Source organism: Hydra vulgaris, chromosome 15 (assembly GCF_038396675.1).
Source record: "Hydra vulgaris chromosome 15, alternate assembly HydraT2T_AEP".
In the NCBI taxonomy this organism is placed as follows: domain Eukaryota; kingdom Metazoa; phylum Cnidaria; class Hydrozoa; order Anthoathecata; family Hydridae; genus Hydra; species Hydra vulgaris.
The window spans coordinates 32929623-32942915 of NC_088934.1; the positions used below are offsets into that span (position 1 = coordinate 32929623).

Sequence of the window (13293 nt, forward strand, 5' to 3'; positions counted from 1 at the left end):
CTATAGAACAACAAATAAAGGCAAAGAAAAGAAGCAGGAAACTAGTTAACCGACTCTATAGCACAAAATCGCTTCTAGTCATCGATGACGAAAAATACTTTTGTTTTGCAGGGGACAACATGCCTGGAAATTCTGGATACTACACAAACAACAAAAAGACATGCCCAGAAAGTGTTCGTTTTATAGGAAAAGAGAAACTTCCAAAAAAATTATTAATGTGGATAGCCATATCTGACCGTGGTATGTCCGAGCCATTGTTTCGCACTTCCAAGGCTGTAGCGATCAATTCATCAATCTATATTAATGAATGTTTAGAAAAACGACTTCTTCCATTTATTCACAAGTATCATAGAGACTTTAACTATTTATTTTGGCCAGATTTAGCAAGTTCTCATTATTCTAAAGATTCTCTAAATTGGATGGACTAATATGTCTATTACGTTGATAAAGAATCCAATCCCCCAAATGTGCCTCAAGCATGACCAATTGAAAATTTTTGGGGACATTTGGCACAGAAGGTTTACGAGGGAGATTGGCAAGCTTCAACAGAGCAAGTTTTGATTGATCGCATTGAACTAAAACTACAAGAAACTGATTTAAACTTTTTACAGTCGCATATTAAAGGCGTCAGAGCAAAATTAAGATCAATTGCAGATGGTGGTGTTTTCTCATATAAAAAATAATATATTTTTATTAAAAAATAAATGCTTTATTTCAAAAAAAAAATAATAGTAGTTTGTTTTTTAATTATAAATAAGTTATTGACGTTTTTATTTTGTCCTATAACTTCCGCATCACCCGTTACAACAAAGAGTTCTCTAAATGTAAATTATGTACAGCTTATAAAAAAGAGAGATAAAAAGTGCAGAGATAAAAGGTGCCACAAAAAACAGGAGGAAAAAGCTAAGAGCTATTAAAATTTTTTTTATTAAAATAATGAAGCAGAAGATGTTGCATACAACAGTGGTGGTTTTTAGTAGGTTTTATTGTGTGAAAAATTTAATGTACTCTTAGTACTTTTTTAACTTGTGTTTTTCTAGCGATTAACTTTTTGTATCTTTTAATTTTTTAATTCTCAACTTAATTTTTAATTCTCAACTTAATATTCGTTACAGTGTATTTATATAAATATCTAGAAAAAACAAGGGACTTGGTGATAGGACAAACCTGTCTTCTTCTCGTTCTTGCCATCTTTATATATTATAAAACACTGAACTTGTAAATATCTGTACGGGTAAATAAATGGAAAAAAAAAATTTAGAAAAAAATATGACCGCCGTTTTCCTTATATCCGATTTCTGAGTATATAGGCTCTCTAAGGTAACCAAGATGAAAACTATGTGTTCTTTAGAAATGTCTGTATTTTTACATCTCCTGAAGTGTTTTACGTATATGTAAAAATAAGATCTGATTATCCCTTATTTATATTCTTTGGATTAACTTATTATTGTTTAATTAGCTTATTCTTTGGATTGACTTATTATTACGGATTTTTTTTTGCTGGGAGGCTAGGATGACCCGACGACGGGCCTGTGTTAAAATTTTTTTTCAAAAATTGATTTGTTTATATTTCCACATTATTTGTTTTACAATATAAACTTTATTGTACAACTGACGTTTAATTGTTCAACTTATGCTGGAAAATGTTAAGAAATCGTTACCAACTTTGGAAATTAAAGTTTGGTATACGGTGTTTTTTTTAATAGTATGTTGTTGTTTATTTACAATAAAGTTAATAAAACGGCAACAAATTTTTCCACTGCGTGATAAAATAGAGATTAAGAGCATGAAAACCTTTCTACGAAATTTTGTACATAATTAATGGGTGTAGAAGATGAATTTGTTAGAAAAATTATTCAACATATTTTCGATACTGATTCACTTTGAGAAATCGAAACATTTTTTTAATACCTAAGTAAAAAAGTTACCAGGTTTTGCAGTTAATCTGGTAGTTTTTTGCACCAGCCTGGTGGTTTTTTGCATTTAATCTGGTGTTGAAAAATTTAAATCAAATTTCTAACGCAAGCTATGAGTTGCTTAAAAAATTTGTAATAAATAATTACAGTAAAGTAAAGATTAAATTAAAAAAATGTAACAAAAAAAACTCGAAGTGTATAGAGTAAAAAGTATCAACTTTTGTTTAAAAATTATTTATTAAATAAAAAGCAATGCATTCAATATGAAACAACAAAAGCAACAAAATGTACCGCAACTTGCAAGGTTTTTCAAGGGTCGAACTTGGAACCCAAAAAATCTACAGTAAACAAAAACATTCCTTTAGAATTGTCTTTAGAGTAAATAGAAAAGTGTCTTGTAAAACTCTCTTATGCAAACTTGGAGCGTTGAATGCATACAAAACTTATATAGATCTTGTTTTACAGTTTATGTACAAAATAAAATATAGACTGTCTGTACCCATATTTCAATCCTATTTTAGCCAAATAAGCCATAAATACCCTTCTAGAATCTCATATAACAACCTTATCACCCCAAAGTTTACATTAAAGCTAAATCCATACTCAGTCAAAGATTGTGGACTTTATATGTGAAAAATTTTCCCCTAGGATGTTAATAATAAGAAAAATACACTTAAACAATTCAATTTTTAATCAAAGCGTTTTTTATTGTCTACGGAGTTAAATTTTCTTTTTTTTTTCTTCAGTAAAATAAAACACAATTTATTCCTTTAATACCTTTTACTTTTATTTGTTCTAAATTTATTTTTCAAAAAGAACGCATCTATAAACCTTATTATGAAACGTAGTTTTTACACATTATATATATATTTTTTCACAAGGATTTATCACGATTTTGTATATACATTATTGTAAAAAACAACCTGAAATGAAGGCATAACGGGGCTCGGCGATAAGACGAACCATGTCTCCTTCTTGCTCTAGTCAATTTTTTTTACTATTTATGATATCTTATAAATTGTTACTTTCTACGGCAAAATCAAAAAAAAATCTAAATAAAAAAAATAACCTTGTTGTTGTGCAACTGAATGTATGACATTTCTACAACCAGTTAGAAACCAAACTTTAGTCGTTATGAGTTAGCAATTGATATAATAAAGTTGGGAAATAAGATATTTTACGAAAAAAAACTGATGAAGCTTTTTTCGTAAATATCTAACGGTAGCACTTGAATTATTTAGTTCTAGCAAGATTTAAAATTTTTTACCAGAAGTGGGGTTCGAACCCACGCGGACATTCGTCCATTGGATCTTAAGTCCAACGCCTTAACCACTCGGCCATCCTGATGACATTCTAACTTATAAGTAAAAATTTACATAGAAAGAAATTTGAACGGGAAAAAACGTTATTTGTTATTTTGTTTAATGTATGATTTGTATTATGATTTAATTATGTTTTGTATTATGCATTATTTTGTTTATGTGAAGTTAATTTCAAAAAAATTTTAACTCTATCCGGTGATCCGGTCTTTATCCGGTTCAAATAAAAATCTAATGCAAAAAAAAGTTTCATGTTTGAGAAATACCGCTATAATACCGCTATAAAGCCGCTATAAAAATGCTATAAGGCCGGTAAAAAGCCGCTACACCGGTATAAAGCCGCTATAAAAATTGCATTAAAAGAACAACAATAGTACAGTTTCTGTAAAATGGCGGACGGATTTTTAAGGCGAAAAATTTTTTAATAAGGATTTTTTTTATTAATAAAAAAATTTTTTAAATTTAAACTATGTAACTTTAGTAATTAATATTAAGTTCATCCTCTTATGAAACTCTTTTTGGGTTAAGTAACTATCAGAAGCACTAAAAAAATATTAAAAATTAAACAGTTACGTTTGAGATATAGAACAAAACAGTTAAAAAAGTATGGTTCCTGCTTTAACTTTTACCTTTAAATCAAAAAAATTCTGTTCCTCTAACGTTTTTTGTGGTCTGCAATTAACTATGCTGATAAAGCATAGAATGAAAGACCTGAAATTAAATTTAGCTTTTGAATTTTATGCGAAATGATAAAGTATTTCGAAAAACAAGAAACAGAATAAAGAAAAAGTACAAATTATAAACTTAGATTTTTTTTAAAATAAAAAAACTGTTTTTAATCAAAATGAAAGTAGAACATTTATTCTTTAAATAAATATGTTAATACGTGATTTCACGCGTGTTTGTTGAATTAATAGTGAATAAAATAAGCTAAAATAAGCTGCTTTTTATAATCTGGATAAGCGCTGGAATAAAACTGTTTTTACCTTTTAGAAGTCCCTATATGCTACAGTAACTCCTTACTCTCTGAAGTCACTCCAAGGCTGTTCTTCTTTTTGAATAAACTTTGCTTTATGATGAAAGACTGTGTGAGCTTTTAGCGTTACTAAAATTGATAAAGAAAGATAGGAGATTTTGAAGATTTCCGGTTAAAAAAAAAAATTGCTAAATAAATAACATGCTATTTCATCCGGAACAAGACTAAAAATTGTAAAATACTCTTCATTTATAAAACCTAAGTTTGATGCTGAATTTGAAAACTGATTTTGATAATTGCTGATTCCAAAATCCAAAATCCTAATGTTTGTATTATGAAGTTTGAGAATGTTTATTGCTGATTTATGTCATAACTTTTACCTGGTTCATAGTTGGTTTTATGGTTAACCTTGATTTCAATTAACTCAGGTATGCATTTAATGACAGCATAAAACTTAAGTTTAATTGAAACTTCAAGGACTTTGTATAAGATGCCCTATAAAATGTAAAAAAAAGTATTTTCAAAGAGGTGGGGATTGAACGCGGAACTTCATGTCTTTCGCGAGTAAAATTTCAGCTGTGACACTCACGCCTTAACTTTACACACTTGTATTAACTTTTAAGTAAATTCAAGTATTTTAGCTTCTTCAATCAGTCTCGAAATCGGTGCCATTGGGAAATTGTCGTCATTTTATAAAAAGATACAGCTTTAAAATTAATCTCCAACATTAGAAACACTCTTACATTTTTATTCATTAAAGGATCACTTTCACTAACATTGGCTTCATTGACATTATCAATCTTACCCGTTTCCCAACAAAATATTCTTCTTCACCATGAAAATCTTCTATAACGCCTTTCAAATGCAAAATTTTTTTCTTTTTAAATGACCTCTTCATCCTTCTCGGGGAACATTCTAATGAGAATATTTTCACCATAAGCAAAATAACTGTTATTATCTTTAACTTTAAAATAAAACTAAAAAACCCATCTGTAAAAGCCATGAAACATTAATAGTTTTGAACATAAATAATATAAAGTAATAAGTAATATAAGTTATATAAAAAAAATTTTAGTTACGTATTAGTTTTTTGTTCTGAGCATTTAAATCAGAAACTTTATTGATTTACTTAAAAAATCTTTTATTTGCTATTTTACCACTGCTCAAAAAACCAAAAGCTTTTTTTTTTTTTTTTTTTTTTAATTTTTTTAACTAACTACTTTAACACTTTCAACTTTAACATGTAAATAAAAATCACCTAGTGTGTTTTTAAGTGATATTTATTAAAAGACTTTGTCATTCTCCTATTTAACATACCATTTATCTGTCTTGTTTTACAAGTTCTTCAAATGTTCATCAAATAACTTTGATAATTGTTCTTCAATGACTTACTTATAATAAGATAAAATAAAATTGAAAAGTTATTTAAAGAAACATTTTTCTTATAAAATACAGAGACATCATAAGTTAAGGAGACTTGTCTTTTTTTGTTTGTTTTTTTATTTAGATATACTTTTTGAGTTTAAAACAATTTTTTCCTTAATATTAAAAACAAATGTTTTAACAGAATTGATGAAAACTAGTTTTTGATATTTGTAGATGGATGGATGAGAACTTTAGTTTTTAATTTATAAATGAAATAAAATTGCATTGCAAAATTTATAATTATTGTGTAAGCTTTGCATAGTTTCGATGTTTTTTTTTTTAAATTTGGCTAACCTACCTTAACACTTTTTGTTTTGAAAATCTTAACGTACTAGTTTATCATAAATTATAGTAAAGTAAATTTGAGTAATACAATTATTACTACTAGTTTTTTTTATAATATAACTGAATTATGAAATTATTTTAAAATATAGTCATTATAAGGTATTGTAACCATTAATTAAGCAGATTTCTAATCAAAACAATCACATCATTTAGTTGTTTGATTAGAACATAATAATGAGTAATAATAATAGAGTAGTCTGTGTCCACACTCGAGGGTGGAAAGAAAAAATCTGTAAGCTTTTTATTTAGGCCAGCAAGCCAGGTCAGCAAAATGGAAAGAGTTCAATGTTCCTTTTGTAATGATGTTATGTCGAAAAGTGGAACACGAATGGCCATGTATATTAAGAAATGTAGAAAATTTCCATTTGAAGTCAAGTGCAAATTTTTAAATGATGACACAGTCATGTTTAAAAAACCATGACAGAGTAAAGCAACATGCAAATTTAAAAACCTTTTAAGTAAGCATTGTAATAGTAAAAATGTCAAAAACATTATTTAAGACCCTATGAAACATTCAGAACCAATTTTTCTAAAAATTGATAAACCCTGTTCAATGTTTGATAGCATGAAACAATGTGAAAAGTTATCTTTTGATGTTTATTAAAACTATGCAGAACTTATACAATACTTATAAATTTTGCAATGCAATCTTATTTCATTTATAAATTAAAAAACTTAAGTTCTCATTCATTCTACCAAAGTCAACTTTTTTTTTTTTTTGACATAGTATATATTGTTTATTTTAATTAGTATATTAATTGTTTATTTTAATTGAGATTAGTAATGCCATAAGAATCAATTGATGCACATCTATCTAGAGCTATTTACGCAAGTGGGTCACCTATGAGTTTAGTTGATAATAAATACTGGAAAACCTTTTTAAATAACTTACGTCCAGCTTATCAGCTCCCATCAGTGTATGAAGTGTCAAACACACTTTTAAATAAAGAATTCAATAGAATATCAAGCAATGGTAAAGAATTAATTTTAAAAGCAGATTCTGTAGAACTTATGTGTAATGGATGGAGTAATATTAGGTGAGTACTAGCTTTATAAACTTAAACAAAAATACTAATGTATTATTTATGCAAATAATTTAAAAATCTAAACTTGAAAATTATTTATCAAGTTTGTGTTGACATTGCCTTGATCTTTGCCTATTTTATGGAAATCACTGCCTTCAGGCAAAATTCACATAAATGAGGATTTATTTTAAAGAATAAATAATAAATACATTTTTTTTTAAAATTGTTTTTAAATCTCTCGCAACTATTAACTTAGTTCTTCACATTCAAAACTTTTTCTAGTTTTATAACTGAACAGTTTGTAGTTTAAGTATTTATATGAAAGTAATAGTTTTCAGGTTCATCAAGTCATTCTGGCGAATAGATAGCAAATGAAATATATTAGAAAAAAATAATCCTAAAAAAGTCTTGGAAATAGTAACAGACAATGCAGCACAACATGAAAAGAGCATGGAAACTATTAAAAAACAGCTATACCCTTCTTAATTGCTATGGATGTATATCTCATGGTCTTAATTTGCTTTTTAATGATTTTAAAAACGTCACAAGCAACAGATATTATAAAGGTAATCAAAAACTCTCATAATAGGTGCAATGTTTAAAGAAATTCAAAAATCAACAGTTGATTCAAACATTTTATTAAAACTACCGGTAAAGACCAGGTAATTTTTGTTTTTTTACAACTAATTAAAACACAGTTTTATACATTAATCTATTTTATTTCTAATTTTATATTGTTAAATTAGGATATGTGATTAAAATCTGTTTATCAATAGATGCGGTTCCACTGTGGTGTGTCTTGAGAGGATACAGAAAAATAAATAGTCTTTAAAATCTTTGGTCATCTGTGAACAATGTGTATTAAATTCTACAACAACAAAAAAATGCTTGTTGTCAGATATTTTTTGGGATAAGGTTAAAGGATTTTTAAAGCTGCTAGCACCAATAACTGATGATATCAAGATAACAGAAGCCGACAGCCCAATGTTGTCTATAGTTAAAATTTTTTATAATTTAGAAAATAATATTAATCAAAACATAATAGGCAGACCTTTAACAAAAGAAGAGGAAATAGAAATGAAAAAACTATTTTCTGAAAGAAAAAAATTTTACTTAACAAAAATTTATATGGCTCCTAATCTACTTGACCCAAAATATCAAGGAAGATATTTAAATGGGGAACAAAAGAATAAATTATTTGTAACTTTAGTTCATTTTTATTAATTACACCATTTATGCAATATCTAAATTTTTTTAACAGATTGATGCATGTGAAGTAATATATTCAATTGCTGTAAACTCACCTAATACCAACAATGTTGGTCCAACACAGATATTTTGATGGCTGATCTAGCAAATTACCAATGTAAAGAAGGAGTTTTTTGAAAAATTTTTATATGGACAGCTATTAACCTAATGTTTGGTCCAAAATGGTGGAAGCAATTATGTTCATCTACTGAATTATCAAAAGTAGCATCAAAAGTTCTTCAGCTTCCTGCTGCAAGTGCTGCATGCGAAAGAAGTTTTAGCAGTTATGCAAATATTCACACTGCCAAAAGAAACAAATTAAAAAATGAAAGAGCAGCAAAATTAGTGTTTGTATCGCAAAATTTAAAACTTGAAGCAATGGATATGTGTGCAACACAACAACCAATCTTGCATAAAAAACCAATAAATGTTTCAGATAAAGAGTCACCTGAACAAGAATTTGAGTCATTTGACCCAGAATCAGAGTTTTCTAGTCAAAATTCTTTTGTAGATGAGTTTTATTTAAAAAACTTAAAATAAAATTGTTTCTTATAAATTTTTGGAATTCAAATTTTGAAAAGAACAAATAACTTGTTAACCATTTTACCATCATTTTATCTTTATGAGCTCTGTTCACACTTTAATAAAAAAAGATTAACTTTAATATAGTCTAATATAGAATCTAAAATACTCAAACAAAATTTAACATTTTTTTAACATTAAAAAAAGTTAAAAGTAAATAAACAAAAACACTATAAGGATCTGTAGAAGCCAAAAAAACTCCAAAAAACTCCAAAAAACAAAAAACAAAACAAAAAAACACGATAGCAAAAAACAATAGCTGCACCAGCTTTATTACTTAAAAAATAGCTTTTCAGTAAAATGTATAAAAAAAAGCTTTTTATATGAATATATTGGGATGAAAAATAGCTTTTGATATAGAAAATATTGAATGAAAATATGAAAAATTGGTATTAATATATCTCAATGTCTAATGAAGTGTTGATTTGTAAGATGGTTTTTTTCTTTATTTTCTGTAACTTTTAATGACAAAACTACGTAAATTACCTTTCACACGTTTCAGAAAGATTTCGAAACTTTGTTCAATTTTGATCAGAATTTGACAAACGCATAAATATATAGTACTTCTTTACTATAATTAAGTTCTGAATCAGAATCTAATTGAAAGTAACTCGGATATTTCAACATTTGATTTCTCTATTTCTCCAGATACTCGAGAACTTTCTTTTTCAATGCCTTGAAAAAAGCTAATTTTTTAATTATAATGGTAGATATTGGATAAGCATTAAGATTTACTCATAGCTTGAATAGTTATACACCAACATCTCTCTAAACACTCTCTCTAAACATCTCTCAAAACACTGTCTTTTTTAAAGTATTTAAAGTAAAAACATCTTTCAAGCATTTGTTTTAAAGCTGAAAGTTTTAAAAAGGAAATTGTTCTATGGGTTTAAAGCATTCACAATATATTTGATCTATTTAATGTTTATCTTGTAGACACTTTAATGGTATTTTTTAAACTATGTATCTGAAAACAACCAATTAGATTTTAAACAAGTTACTTATTGAAAAAAACTTGGTTTGTTTTTAAATATAGGTGTTACAACTAAATGTCGTTAAGCATTGTTTATATAGCAGCCCGGGGAAATTACACTTTCTACTTTTGTTATTGTTGATAACAAAATTTATTACCTCTGCTACTACATCACGAAATAATAAAAAATATTAAAATAAAATGTAAAAACTGGCATCGAAAAACATTATTATTACAATTTTTTTATGTAATAAAATAAAAATGGGGTAATTTAAAAGAAAAATCAAAATTTTTTGGTAATGGAAAAAAATAAAAGAATAAAAATTTAGAATTCAAAAGTTGTTCTCATTTCCTACATTATTGACAACGGATAGGCCTAATTGTTCGTTATCACTATCTGAAACAATTTCAAGCTGTAAACCACCTGGGCTTGACCTAGCAGGTTTCACAGCCTTTTTCAGTGGTCTCTTTTTATTGACCTTTGCATTATTTTTCTTCTCAACTTCCTCTGTCTCCATTCCCTTCAAACACTTAAATTTAAAACTTAATTAAAAACTTTAATTTAAATTTTTTTTTCAGTTAGTAGAATAAGTAACTAGGTAATAGGTAACTTAGGCAACCTATTTGTATAAATTTTAATTTAAATTAGTAACTAATTTTAATTATTGTTGGGTGAAATTGCCTCAATTCAATTTTTTCAAATAAGTACATAATAAATAATTTACCTTTAACAGAAAGTAATAAGGATAATATTAAAAAAAAATAAAAAAAATTAATAACATCTTCTTATTTAAAAAATAAAAGATTTCAAAAAGCTCGACCATAGAGTGTGGATTTTCCTAAACACACAGGATATATATTATCTAAATTATGAATGCAAAAAGGCATTATACCTAATGTGAGTGGATTTACTTTTATTAAATTGGATAAATTTATTTGAAATAACTAAGAAAGTTTTCTGATCGTCTAAAAGATGTTTAAGAAGAGTTTAAAAAATAACTTGTAGTTTTTAAGTAGTTCTTTAACATGTTTGTTGATAGCTTCAGGTAATGATGGCTTCATATAAGATTGAATTGTTTGCATACAGTGTAATTTAGAGCTTTCAGACCATCAACAGGTTGTAAATAAATACAATTTTAAAAAAAAATTGTTTTCAAGTAACTAAAGTAATCTTATTTTTTAAACAATTTAAAAAAGGGTGTGGAACACCCTTTTTTACTTATTGAAAAAAGGGTGTGAAATCAGTTTTGAGAAAGTATTTAATGGGCGTTTTCTTTGTTCGGATAAATTCTTAACTATTGTTAAAAATTTTCAAATTATCATCAAACAGGTTTACATAAACTTTTTTTTTAATTTGAATAAAAACTCAATTTTTAATTATAAAATAAAGATTCTTTACAAAATGATGCAATTATTTTTTTGACATTTTTTAAACTTTATAACAATATACAACCACTATTTTCACACTTTGTAAATCTACTTCATATAGAGGAGTTAAATTTGAACCAGTGTTTTTAAAAGAGCGGATTTGCTCAAAATATTTTGAGCAAATTCGCCGTTCAAATACGCTCAAAAAATCAGACCTTCAAAAAAACACTGATTCACATAATGGCAGTTTTTAAATCATATTTTAAAGTAAAACGAGCAAACACGCATCTCTAAAAGAGTAGGATGTGAAGTTGTGCTAGAGTAAAACACTAGCAAAACTTCACATTTCTATAACATGCCAAGCAGCATTTTTTTTTTTTTTTCAATTTTTATTTTAGGTGCCCCAAGAAGTCCTAACGGTCTTGTCACAGAGTACCGCGGAAGTGCATTTAACCAGGAAGTTCACGCCTCCTTCCTTACCGTGACGCGAAAATTTGTCCAGAGCTCGTTTCGAACCTGGATCTCCTGCTTATAAAGCAAGCGCTCTAACCACTGCGCCACGGCCGCACATTTGGCCCTCAAAAATCTTTTTTGAACAAAAAACGTTTAAAAAACTTCTTTTTTTTGGAGCCAAAATTAAGTATGTTCATGTTTTGGTTAAATTAGAATATTTTGCAATTGTAGAATGGCAAAAAAATACCACCAAATGTTTCGGTAATTTTAAAATGTTTTGCAATTGTAGCATGGCAAAAAAATACCACAACAAGCTCATCTCTTTCCTCTCTGTCCAAACATGAGGGCAACGAGGCAATAAAATAGTTTAATAAAATACTGCTTTATACCTACTATATATGTGATGTCAAAATACAGCCACAAAATACAGACACAAAACGCAACCACAAAAAACAGCCATGAATGCAAATGCAAACTTTGTGATCTTATTTAGTAAACAAAAAGCGTTGTCAGACTTTTCTTCTGTATCCTCGGCTGTTAAAAATAAAGCTGCATGAATCCCATCAAAATTAAACTTTTTGAAGCATCAGACCTAAATGAGCATTGTGTTATCAGATGTAAAGAATCAAGTGTAGCATGCTACCTTTCATTAAATCTGTGCGTAGAAGCTACAAAGGATAAATAAAAACTTTGCAGAATTCTAAATAGCTGATAGAATTAATTCAATCACTAACACTGCACCAACTTAATAAACTCAATGAACGTCCGCTCTTTCAAACGTGGTTGTAATTCAAAATATTTACCAGATATATTGCTTGCATTATCGCATGCAAATCCACAAAAATATGATATATCAATATAATATTTTTTTCAAGTAAATCTAAAATGTCAGAGAATTTATCTTTGTCGCTTATAATTTGAAGAAAATAAAAAAATCGTTCATATACATTTAAACAATAACAGAATATTACACATAGTTTATCGATGTGAGAAATATCAAGATTAGATTCTGCAATAATTCCCCAGTATTTTGCTTTTTTTATTTAGTAAACGCGGCCAACATAATATCAATTAGATCCTTACAAATGACCTTAGACAAATTAAGTTCATTCCTTTTGTCTTTAATTGGATAGGTGATCATGTTTTGTGTTAAAACCGATCAACTTGAATCAACAGTTCTAACACGCCTAAGTAATTTATATTATTTGATGATCTCATGACTTTTATATATAAACCATAACTGTTATATAACCATAACAGACTATATAGTATGTGTTTTAGAAACTGAGTTTCAAAGACACATACATATATAGTCTGTTAGTTTGGTTTTAATCAAACGGTCAACCAGTTTAATTTAAAAAAAAGTTTTAACATTTTATGTTTCTGATAAACATGACTCGGGTTTTACTTGTTTTTGTAACTTCTATTGCGTCCGGATTTTGAGGATTGTAAGCGTTAAAATGTAAAATTTAACTTATTTAATTTAAAAGTTTAAAGTTTTTTGCTTATTTAAAACCTAAAATAATAAAACAATAATCCCCTAAACGAATTTAAAGACTATGGCATAAAGCGACCAAATATTTTGTTCACAAGAAATTATAAAAGTGTCTTTTTATATCTTTATTTTGTTGAGAAGTCGGAAAATTAACCCAAGTTTTTTCTT

At 27.4% G+C, this 13293-nt stretch overlaps 1 non-coding gene across 1 annotated transcript; it reads right to left on the bottom strand.

The window, feature by feature from the left end:
• Window positions 1–3180: 3180 nt before the first annotated feature.
• On the bottom strand, window positions 3181–3263 carry trnal-uaa (transfer RNA leucine (anticodon UAA)). Its single transcript has one exon. It is a non-coding gene; the product is annotated as a tRNA-Leu (tRNA).
• Window positions 3264–13293: the final 10030 nt, after the last annotated feature.